Raw genomic sequence first — 12,961 nt, 5'->3', positions numbered from 1 at the left:
CGACAAAATTTTGGGCGATCGGGGTCCGATGGTCCAGGCCCATGTAAGAGGCATGGGCTATAGCACACTGGGAATAAGGCAGAATTCCAGTTTTATGGCCCTAAAATGTTAGAAAACAAGAAACGGTCCTGGTCAAGCAGTGACAATTGTTCCTTAGTTCATTTTTATGGTCTAGTAAAATTATAGGCGATTCAAGTCCGGTGGCCCGAGCCCATACAGGGGGCGTGGACTATAGGATACGAAAATCTAGGAATCTGGCAGAATTCAAGTTTTATGGCTCTAAAACTCAAAAAAAGAGGAACGGTCTTGGCGAGGCAGTAATTGTTGTTCCTTAGGTCATTATTAATCGTCCGATTAAATTTGAGGCGATCCGGATTTAGTTTCCCGGGCCCATGCACAAGGCGTGGATAGCATACGAAATTTTTGAGTCTGGCGGAATTCTAGTTTTATGGTCCTCTAATTCCAAAACAAATAAGTAACGGTCATGGAGAGGCGGTGAATATTGTTACTTAGGTCATTTTGATTGGCCAAAAAAGTTTTAAATGATCTGGGTCTGGTGGTCTGGGCCCATGTAGAAGGAGTAAGCTATAACACATATAAATTTGGGAATCAGATGGAATTCTAGATTCATGGCCCTAAAATGCCAAAAAAGGAGAAACAATCATTGAGGGGCTATGATTATTGTTCCTTAGGATTTTTTGATGGTCTGACAAAATTTTAGGCGATCAGGGTCCGGTGGCATCGGCCTAGGTAGGAGGCGTGAGCTATAATATATGAAAATCTAGGAATCGGGCGTAATTCCACTTTTATGGCCCTAACACGCTAAAAACAAGGAATCATGGCGGGACAATGAATATTGTTCCTAAGTTCATTTTGATAATTCGGAAAAATTTTAGGCGGTTGTGTTTGGTGTTCGAGCCTTATGCGGAAGGCGTGGGCTATAGCACACGAAAATCTTGAAATCGGACGAATTCCAGATTCATGGCCCTAAAACACCAAAAAATGAGGAACAATCATGGAGGGGCGGTGCCTAATATTCCTTAGGTCATATTTGATGGTCCGAAAAGATTTAAGGTTGTCCAGGTCCGGCCACCTGGGCCCATATGGAAGGCATGGGCTATAATACACAAAAATATAGGAATTGGCCCGAATTCTCATTTTATGACCCTAAAATGCCAAAAAGTAAAACGGTCATGGTAGGGCGGTGACTATTGTTCCTTAGGTAATTTTTTAAGGTCCGAAAAAATTTTAGAAGGTCCGGGTCTGGTGGCTCGTAACACATGAACATTTGGGAATCAAGCGTACTTCTAGTTATATGGCCCTAAAACGCCAAAAACGAGGAACGGTCATGGCGGGGAGGTGATTAATGTTCCTTAGCTGATTTTTGATAGCCCAAAAAACTTTAAGGTGGTATTGGTCCGGTTGCTCAGCCCCACGTAGAAGGCGTAGGCTATAGCACACGAAAATATGTGAATCAGGTCGAATTCTCATTTTATTGGCCTAAAACGCCAAAAAATGAGGAATGAACATGGTGGGATGGTGGTTATTGTTCCTTAGGTAGTATTTCATGTTGTAGAAAAATTTAAGGCGATCGGGGTCTGGTGGCCTGAGCCCACACGGAAGGCGTGGTTTATAGCACATGAATATAAGGAAATCGGGCGTAATTCTAGTTATAAGGCCCTAAAATGCAAACAAAACGAGGAACGATCATGGCAGGTGGTGACTAATGTTCCTTAGGTCCATTTTGATGGCCAAGAAAAACTTTTAGGCGGTACGGGTCCAGGCGCCGGAACCCACGCGGAAGGCGTGTGCTATAGCACACAAAATATAGGAATCAGGCAGAATCTCGTTTTGTGGCCCTAAGACTCCTGGAACGGTCATGGAGAGGTCGTGATTATTGTTCCTTAGCTAATTTTTATGGTCCAAAAATTTTTTTTAGGTGGTCGGGGTCCAGTGGCATGGGACCACGCGGAAGACGTAGGCTATCGCACCCAAAAACCTAGGAATTAGGCGTAATATTATGACCCTAAAATGCCATAAAATGAGGAACGGTCATGGAAGGGCATTGTTTTTTGTTCTTTAAGTCATTTTTGATGATCCGGAAATTTTTTAGGCTATCCGGGTCCGCATGCTCAAGCCTGGGCCCATGCAAAAGGTGTGGGCTATAACACACGTAATCAGGGAATCAGGCATAATTCTAATTTTATGGCCCTAAAACACCCAAAAACGAGAAACGGTCATGGCGTGGGCTATAGCACACGATAATCTGGGAATCAGGCATAACTCTAATTTTATATCCCTAAAATACCAAAAATGTGAAATGGTCATGGCAATGCAGTGACTATTATTCCTTAGAATGTTTTTTGTGGTCCAGCAAAATTTTAGGTGATCGAGGTCTAGTAGCTCGAGCCCATGTAGGAAGCATGGGCTATAGCGCACGAAAATATGGGAATCAGGCTATATTCAGTTATATGGCCCTAAAATGCCAAAAAGGAGGAACAGTGATGGCGAGGCGGTGACTAATGTACCTTAGGTCATTTTTGGGTTCGGCGCTCGGGCCCACACGAAAGGCGTGGGTTATAGCACAAAAATATTTGAATCGGGCTGAATTCTCGTTTTATGGTCCTAAAATGCCAAAAAATGAGGAACGGTCATGGCGGAGCAGTGACTATTGTTCCTTAAGTCATTTTTTATGGTGTAAAATATTTTTAGGCAATTGGGATTCGGGCCCGCAGAAGGCATGGGCTATAACACACAAAAATCTGGGAATCATTTGTAATTGTTGTTTTATGGCCCTAAAACGCAAAAAGAAAAATGAGAAACGGTCATGGCGGGACAGTGACTTTTATTCCTTAGGTTATTATTTATGGTTCGAAAAAATTTTAGGAAGTCCGGGTTCAGGGTCCCCGGCCCATGCGGTTGGCATGGGCTATAGCACATGAAAATTTGGGAATCAAGCGTAATTCCAGTTATATGGCCCTAAAACTCCAAAAAATGAGGAACGATCATAGCGAGGCGGTGACTGTTGTTCCATAGATCATTTTTTATGCTCCAGGTCCGGTGGCCTGGACCTACGCGAAATGCTTGGACAATAGCACACGAAAATCTGGGAATCGAGCGTAATTCTAGTATTATGGCCCTAAAATGCTTAAAAACACGAGGAACGATCATGAAGAGCGGAGGATAATATTCCTAAGGTCGTATTTGATAGTTCAGAAAAGTTTTAGGTGATGCGTGTCCCTGGACCAAGCCCACGCATAAGGCGTAGGCTATAGCACACGAAAATGTGAGAATCAAGCATCATTACAGTTTGATGGTCGTAAAATGTTAATAAGGAGGAACAGTCATGGCGAGGCAATGACTAATGTTCCTTCAATCATTTTTTATGGTCTGAAAAAACTTTAGGTGGTTCGGTTCCGGTGGCGCGGGCCCAGGCGGAAGGTGTGGGCTACATCATACGAAAATATAGGAATCCGACCGAATTCTCATTTTATAGCCCTAAAATGCCAAAAAATAAGGAATGGTCATGGTGGAGTGGTGACTAATATTCCTTAGATCATTTTATATTGTCCGAAAAATTTAGGCGGTCATGGTCCATGCGGCCAGGACCATGCGGAAGGTTGGGTTATAGTACAAGAAAATTTGAGAATCGGGCCGAATTCTCGTTTTATGGCCCTAAAGTACCAAAAACGAGGAACGTTCATGGTAGGGTTGCTAATGCTCCATAGGTCCTTTTTTTGGTCTAGGAAAATTTATGGTGGTCCGGGTCCGGGCGCCTAGGCCCACGCGGACGACATGGTCTATAACATAAGAAAACCTAGTAATTGGTCCAGATTCTCGTTTAATAGCCCTAAAACGTCAAGAAACTAGGAGCAAAACGACATAATATCCTTCCACAAGGCGACGACAATAGTCAAATCAACTACGCCGGGAGAAGCATCCCATACCACCTCTATAGTACCTTTAAAATTTCTCAATTCCTGATTTATAATAAGTGCTCCACGTCGCATAAGATTGAATAGGAAGGAAATAAAGGTATAAGCCTCAAAGGAATCAAACCGCACGATGAGGAATCAAGAAGGGAAGTACTCCTAACAGCCCTGTAGCCTCCCGAAGATAACTACAGATGTCTCCGTACCGATCCGCGAGACTCTACTAGACTTGATCATGACTCGTGAGACCTAACGGAACCTACTGCTCAGATACCATGATTTCACGACCCAAAATACACTAAGGGTCATGATGGCATCGGACACCACTGTCAAGCAAACTAACCAAAATACTCAATTAAATTCTCGTTTTAATAATTTTGAAAACTACGATTTTCCTTCAATTTCACTAGAAAAAGGTAATCATTTCAAATTGAATATAAATGTTAAGAAGTTAATACAAGATACCCCATAATCATCCCAGAACCCGGTGTCACAAGTGCATGAGCATTTACTAGGGAATGAAATAAAATACAGTAACTGTCTGGAATACAAAGTGGACAAAAATGGAAATACAGTACAATACTCTGAAGGAGACTCTGCTGGCTACGGGTCGTCTCGATAAATGTAGCTCACCTAAGTCTCTGTATCAACCATGCCACTAAGCCACTAGCCACACATGACCTGTGCAACAAAAATCCACAGCAAGTGTAGTATGAGTACGAAAACAACGTGTACATAGTAAGTATCCCCTCTAATCTCGAAGAAGTAGAGACGAGAGGTCGACTTCGACACTTACTAGTGGTCCAATAATAATATATCAATAATATAGTAAATCGTGGATTTTCATAAAGATGGGTGTAACTCAATAGCATGAACCAAGTAAGCAATTCTTTCATTAATTGGAGATTTCCAAATTCATTTTTCATCATTTATAAATGTATCTCAAGTCAGGGAGAGCAAATACCAACATCTATAAATCCCAAGGCAAGCAATACAAGCATGCGCAAATTATGCCGAGGACGTACGGCCTGATCCAATAATATTTAAACTGTGCACTGCTAGAGGGTCGAATGGCGCGAACCATAGATGTATCTATTACCCTGCTCGCGAATCATACTTGCGACGCGGTCAAATATAAATAAACACAACAATCAGTTTATCAAGAATTTATCAGGGAACAATTATCCAAGGAAAAGCCAATTCTCTTTTAACAATTCAAGAAAATGAAGTTTAATCATTTTAGAAATTCATTTACTAATTCGATGTGATTTAAGCAATTCAAATTGTCAATAAGATTACAAATATTCCAAGTATAGCACGCTTTTGGGTCCTAGACTACCCGGACTTAAACATAATAGTAGCTACGCACGGACTCTCGTCACCTCGTGCGTACGTAGCCCCCACAAATAGGAGCACAAATCCAATTAATTCACCTATGGGGATAATACCCTCTTACAAGGTTAGAAAGGAGACTCACCTCGCTCCGAGGTTCCATAACCGGCTTCCAAGCCCTTCCAACGACTCAAATCAATGCGCAACACTCCAAAACTAGCCAAGAAATGAGAAAATCCATAAATATAGGCTCTAATACTCACAACAATTCAATTTAGATAAATTTCTAACTCTGCTCGAAGAGTTGACACAATTGCCCTCGGGCCCACGTGATCGGATTCCAAATAAACTCACAAAATTCGATAACCCATCCGATAAGAGTTCAACCGTACCAATTTTATGAAATTCCGATAACGAATCGACCTCCAAATCTAGAATTTTCATTTTTTGAAAAGTTTACAAATTTTCTCCAATTTCTTCCATTTGATTCACTAATACTTGATTAAAATAACCATGGAATCATTAAATATAATCACTTTTGGATATAGAATACTTACCCCAATCCATATGGTGAAAATTGCCTCAAAAGTCGCTTTAATCCGAGCTCCATAGCTCAAAAAATAAGTAAAAATCTCGGACTGCTCGATTTATACACTGTCCAGCATTTTCGCACAAGCGGTTACTGTTCACACACCTGTGGTTACTGTTCACGCACCTGCGGTTACTGTTCACGTAGGTGCAAAAAACACAGCAGCTGCCCAAAAATTTCAGCAACTTTTAATTTCACTAAAAATGCTCTAACTCCATCATATGAACTCGGAATTCAACGATTCTTGTTCCTATGAGTCACAAATAATAATACGAACCTATTACTTCAATGGAAACTCAATTCGGAGCTCATTTACTCAATGCGATACCAATTTCGTTGCTAAACAATTAACTCATGTTTTGTGCTAAAAACCCTATCGCGACTTGATGAAATTAGACCAAACTTTCCAAATCACTCCTATAATTCATTATCAAAATTCCGGAAGTTTTGAAATCGAGTTTCGATCCCTAGAACTAAAAATGGACCTCTGGATCATTACATGCTTATGCTCAAAATGCCAAACTCTTCCAAAAACTCCTCCAAAACTCTACCGAACCTAATGGGATCCCAACCAAGTATACTAACATGTCCCATAACATGACACAAACTTAGTCGATGCCTCAAATTACATTGAACAACACTAAAACATGAATCGCACTCCAATTCAAGCTTAATGAACTTTAGAATTTCAAACTTCTATATTCGATGTCGAAACCTATTAGATCACGTCCGATTGACCTCAAATTTTGCATACAAGTCACATTTGACGTTACGGACATACTCCAACTTTTGGAATTGGATTCCGACCACGATATCAAAAAGTCCACTTCCATTCAAACTCCTTAAAAACCTTCAAATTTCTATCTTTAGTCAAATGACTCCAAAATGACCCCCGGACCTCCGAATTCACTTCCGATCACGCTCCCAACACCAGAATCACCATACGGAGCTATTCCCGGACTCGGAATTCCAAATAGACATTGATAAAACTGAAATGCACTTCAACCCAAACTTATGAAACTCTTCCAAAAATGCTAACTTCCACAATAGGTGCTGAAACGTTCCTGGGTCTACCAAAACCTGATCCGGACATACGCCCTAGTCCGAAATCATCATACGAACCTGCTGGAACCTTCGAATCCCGATTCCGAGGTCGTTTGCTGAAAAATCCAATCTTAGTCAATTCTTTCAACTTAAAGCTTCCGAAATGAGAATTCTCTTTCCAATCAACTCCGAACTTCCCGAAATTCAATTCCGACCATGTGTACAAGTCAAAATACCCGAAGTGAAGCTGCTCGTGTCCTCAAACTGCTGAACGATGCACTAGAGCTCAAAATGACCGGTCGAATGGTTAAATCCTCGTTTTTTGGCGTTTTAAGGCCATAAAATTGAATTCCGTTCGATTTCAAGATATCCGTGTACTATAGCCCACGCTTGTTTTATAGGCTCGGACCACAGGACCCCGATCTCCTAAAATTTTGTCGAACCATCAAAAATGATCTAAGGAGAAATAGTCACCACCTCGCCATGAGTGTTCCTCATTTTTGGCTTTTTAGGGCCATAAATATGGAATTTCGTCCGATTCTCAAATTTTTGTGTGCTATAACCCTCGTCTCCTGTATGGGCCCAGCCATTGTACCTTATTGCCTTAAATTTTGCCAGAATATCAAAAACAATATAAGGAATAATAATTATTGTCTCTCCATGACCATTCCTTTTTTGGTGTTTTAGGGCCATAAAACTGGAATTCTACCTAATTCCTAGAGTTTCGTGTGCTACACGCATCCTGCATGGGCCCGGGCCACTAGACCCTGATCGGCTAAAATTTTGTTGGACTATCAAAAATGACCTAAGGAATAATATTCACTGCCTCGCTATGACCGTTCTTTTTTTTAGCATTTTAGGGCCATAAAACTAGATTCTGCCCGATTCCTAAATTTTTGTGTGTTATAGTTCACGCCTCCTATATGAGCTCAATCCACCGGACCCGATCGCCTAGACTTTTTTCGGACCATCAAAAATGACCTAAGGAACAATAGTCACTACCTCTCTATGACCAATTCCTCATTTTTTGGCATTTTAGGGTGATAAAATTGAAATTTTCCCCAATTCCCGGATTTTTGTGTGCTATGGCCCACGCCTCCTATATAGGCCCTGGATACTGGATCTGGATCATTCAAAATTTTTCCAGACCATTAGAAATGACCTAAGGAACAGTAGTCACTACCTCGCCATAATCGTTCCTCGTTTTTGGCATTTTAGGGCCATAAATCTAGAATTTTGCCCAATTCCCAAATTTCTTATGCTACAGCCCACGCATCTTACATGGTCCGGAGTCACCGGACTCCTATTGCCTAGAATTTTTTCGCACTATCAAAAATTACCTAATGAACAATATTCACAGCCTCGCCATGGCCATTCCTCATTATTTGGCGTTTTAAGGCCATAAACCTTGAATTCCGTCTGATTCTCAAATGTTCGTGTGCTATAGCGCACTCCTCCTGCATGGGCCCCGTCCATCGGACCTCGATCACCTAAAATTTTTTTAGACTATCAAAAATGACCTAAGGAACAATAATCACTTATTCGTCCTGATTTCCTAATTTGTTGGCGTTTTAGGGTCATAAAACAGGAATTCTACCTGATTCCCTGATTTTCATATGTTATAGCCCACACCTCTTGCATAGGCCCGAGCCACCGAATCCCGATCGCCTAAATTTTGTTGGATCATCAAAAATGGTCTAAGGAACAATAGTCACCGCCTTGCCATGACTATTCTTTATTTTCTAGTGTTTTAGAGCAATATAACTGGAATTCCGTCCGATTCCCAGATTTTCTTAGCTATAGCACACGCCTTCAGTATGGGCCCGGGCCACCTGACCCGGATCACCTAAAGATTTGCCGGACCCCCAATTATGACCAAAGGAACAATAATCACTGTCTTTCCATGACCGTTCCTCGTTTTTTCATATTTTAGGGCAATAAAACTGAAATTTTGCCCGATTCCCAGATTGGCCCGAGCCACCGGACCTAGGTCACCTAATTTTTTTTGGGCCTATCAAAAACAACATAATGAACAATCGTCATTGCTTTGCCATGATCATTCCTCTTTTTGGCGTTTTAGGGCCATAAACAGGATTTAGGACGATTCCAGATTTTCGTATGCTATATTCCACGTCATATGCATAAATTTAGGTGACTCACTCCAAACCTACTAAAACTTTGCGGGCCCATAAAAAATGGTCTAACAAATAGTAGTCATCGCTTCGCCATGACAGTTTCATTTTTTGGCATTATAGGGCCATAAAACAGGAATTCAAGACGATTCCCAGATTTTTGTGTTTTAGTACTCCCTCCATTTCAAATTAGATAAGGTACTTTCCTTTTTAGTCTGTTCCAAAATAGATGACACATTTCTAAATTTGTAAATAATCAACTTTAAACTCTTCGTTTTACCCTTAATGAGAAACCTTTATAACCACACAAATGTCATAGCCCCACAAAGTTTTTACCCCTTAAACTTTTAAGAGTACAATTTTCAAAAGTCTTCTTCTTTTTTCTTAAACTCTGTGCCGAGTCAAACTACCTCATCTAAATTGATATAGAGGGAGTACATGCAAATTTTGTAGAATTTTTTAGATAGATTAAAGTTTGCTCGAAATTTCGTGACCAATACATATCACTTCTCCATGACTTTCGGATTTTTTTTTGGGTATTTTTGGATCATGCGACACAAATTTGTGATTATATTCACTTTTTTGTGTGTGTTAGTACATGTTGATTCATAGAATTTTTAAGACAGACTCCGATTGACATAAAATTTTATAAGTCCCTAAAAAACAGCCTAGTGACCAATACTCATTGCTTTTCTATGACTTTCATATTCATTTCATATTCATATAACCCCCTTGATCTATACCCGAATTTTCAACTACACACTTTATCTTTGCGGGAATCCTATTACCCCCCCATAAATTATTTTTTAATGGAATAAATACCACCCTAAAACTAGACAACCAAACTCTTGGCAAGCGGTGAAGTACACGTGCTGTCACATGTATTTATAATATTTTTTTTATTCTTTCTTCTTTTTCTTATCCTTTTTTCTTATTTATTATTATTCTCATTTTTTTGGTTATTTCATTCTCTTACTTTTTGTTTTGGCCACCGGCAGCATAAAATGGTGGTCGTCGGAATTTCAAGAACACCATTTTTTTACGGAGAATTTTTTTTCCCGACGATAGATTTTTATCCCGATCTGAGTATATTTTGCTTTGCTTATGAATAGATCTTTTTGAGAGTTTAATTTGTGTATGATAAGGATAGAAAGAGAAAAAATAAAAAATAAAAAATGGAAGAAAAACGGTAAGATAAAGTCGTCGCGAATGAATTATCCGCCGGAACTAGAGAAGAAACGAAAAAAAGACAAAGAAAAAGGAAAAGGGAAAAAAAGTAAGAAAAAATGGTAAAAAAAAAAAAGCAAAAAGAAAAATCTGAAAATCATTTTTTCTTGCTTTTCACTCTCCCAAAGGAGAGTGAAATACACACACTCTGCCACGTCAACTTTAAGGGTACAAATAATTCTACTTTAAAATAGTTTAGGAGGTAATAAAAACCCCGCAAAGGTAGAGTGTGCAGTTGGAAATCCGGGTATAGGTCAGGGGGTACTTATGCATTTTTCCTTCATTTTATGAAGTTTCGTGGTCATGCAACACGAATGATTTTGCAGAATTTTGTTGATAGACTCCGATTCACCTAAAATTTTGTACGACCATAAGAAACTGCCTAGTAACCTATATTCATTGCTTTGCCATGACTTTCACGTTTATTTCATGGCTTTTGTGGTCATACAATATGAATTTGTGATTATATCTACTTTTTGCATGTATTAGTATAGACATCGATTGGCCTTAAATATTGTATGTTTATAAGAAATGGCCTAGTGACCAACAATTATTACTTCGTCATAACTTTTGGATTCATTTTATGGTGTGTCGTGGTCATGCAACACGAATTTGTGATTATATCTACTTTTTCGTGTGTATCAAATTTGTCATACATGCTGACTTTGTAGAATTTTGTTGATGAACTCTGATTGGCTTGAAACTTAGTAGATCCATATGAAATGGCCTAGTGACCAATATTCATCGCTTTGCCACGGCTTTCAGGTTTATTTTATAGTATTTTGGAAGCATGCAACACAAAATTGTGATTATACATTTTTTGTGTATTAATACATGATATTTTTGTAAAAAAATATTGACAGACTCTGATTGGCCTGAAATTTTGTTGGTCCATAGTAAACGGCCTAAAGATCAATACATTGCTTCGCTATGATTTTCAAATTTATTTTTGGTGTTTTGATATCATACAACATAAATTTGTAATTATATTAACTTTTTGTGTGTATTAATACATGATTTTGTAAAAAATAAAAAATAAAAAACATCCGACAAACTCTGATCGTCTTGAAATTTAGTAGGTCCATTAGAAAAATAACCTAGTAACCAATACTCATTGCTTCGCTTTTTGGCGAACTCCGATTGGCTTCAAATTTTGTAGGTCCATAATAAACGACCAAGTGACCAATACTCATCATTTCGTCATGACTTTAGGATTCATTTTTTTTTTGTATATTGGGATCATGCAACACGTATTTATGATTATATCCATTTTTGTGTATATTAGTACATGCTAATTCTGTAAAAGAAAATTGACGGACTCATATTGGCCTGAATATTCGTAGGTCCATAGGAAACAAACTACGCATTTTGTGGTCATGCAATACAAATTTTTGATTATATCCACATTTTTGGTAGTACATGTTGATTTTGTAGAATTTTTTGACGGAGTCCGATTGGCTTGAAATTTTGTAGAGCCATAGAAAAATGGTCTAATTACCAATACTCATTGCTTCGTCATGACTTTCGGGTTTCTTCTATGGCTTTTCGAGATCATGCAATATGAATTTGTGATTATATCCACTTTTTTGTATGTATTAGTACATGCTGATTTTGTAGAATTTTTTGATGGACTCTGATTCAATTAAAACTTTGTAGGTCCATAAGAAATGGCCTAGTGACCAATACTTTGCTTCGCCATGGTTGTTGATTTCATTTTATGGCGTTTCATGGTCCTACCACACTACTTTGTGATTATATCTACCTTTTCGTGTGTATTAGTACATGCTGATTTTGTAGAATTTTTTTAATGGACTCTGATTATCCTGAAATTTCATAGGTCCATAATAAACGACCTAGTGACCAATACTCATCGCTTTACCATAATTTTCGGGTTTATTTTTTGGTGTTTTGAGATGTAATTAACTTAAATGTAAAGCACAAATAATCATTTTATGTGCTTCTTCCCTCGCAGGGTGCAACCAAAGCCAAACACCATCGGAAGCAAAAATCTACAAGCCGCTCTTTTTGCTGATCTGACCCATAAAAAAAACTATTTCATGTGCTTCTTGGTTTTGAAATTGGATAATATTAACTAAACTAGGGCGGATTTACATGCTAGTTTTAGGTGCTCAAGCACCCATTAACCTTGACGTAAACTAGGTATAGCTATAATAAAAATATAAGAAATAGGATATAATATTTTAGTGAGCACCCAATAAACAAAATGATTGATGGGTGTTGTGGTTCTGAAGTTGAAGTTAAAACCTTTCCTGAAAGCAAAGACCCAGGTTCGATTCCTGTCACAGCATTGCCTTTATATTTTTGAATGTCAGCTTTTTGTCTTTTATAGAAAAGTTTTTAACTTTTCCTATTCCCTTTAGGTTGTCACATTACGTTTTAGTTTAACTTTTCGTATTCCTTTTACGTTTTCCTATCTTTTTAGTTTTTAACCTTTCTCTGCTTTTGAACTAAATTTTCCTTTTTTAGTTTTTAGTTTTTCCTTTTCCTACTTCCTTTCACCTTTAGGCTTTATTATATTAATAATTAATTAGATTTAAGTATAAGAAAGGCCATCTTTACAGTCTTACAGAAAAGTTTAAAACAAACCCTTCTTGAATTTTTGCTCATTAGGAACGTAGAGAAGGGGAAAACGAAGAACAAAGTAGACGAAACAATGAGCAAACTCTCTGGTCATTCACAACAAT

Source organism: Nicotiana sylvestris, chromosome 12, assembly GCF_000393655.2.
Source record: "Nicotiana sylvestris chromosome 12, ASM39365v2, whole genome shotgun sequence".
NCBI lineage: Eukaryota > Viridiplantae > Streptophyta > Magnoliopsida > Solanales > Solanaceae > Nicotiana > Nicotiana sylvestris.
The sequence above is the reverse complement of the archived record's forward strand: the minus strand, read 5'-3'. Positions refer to the sequence as shown.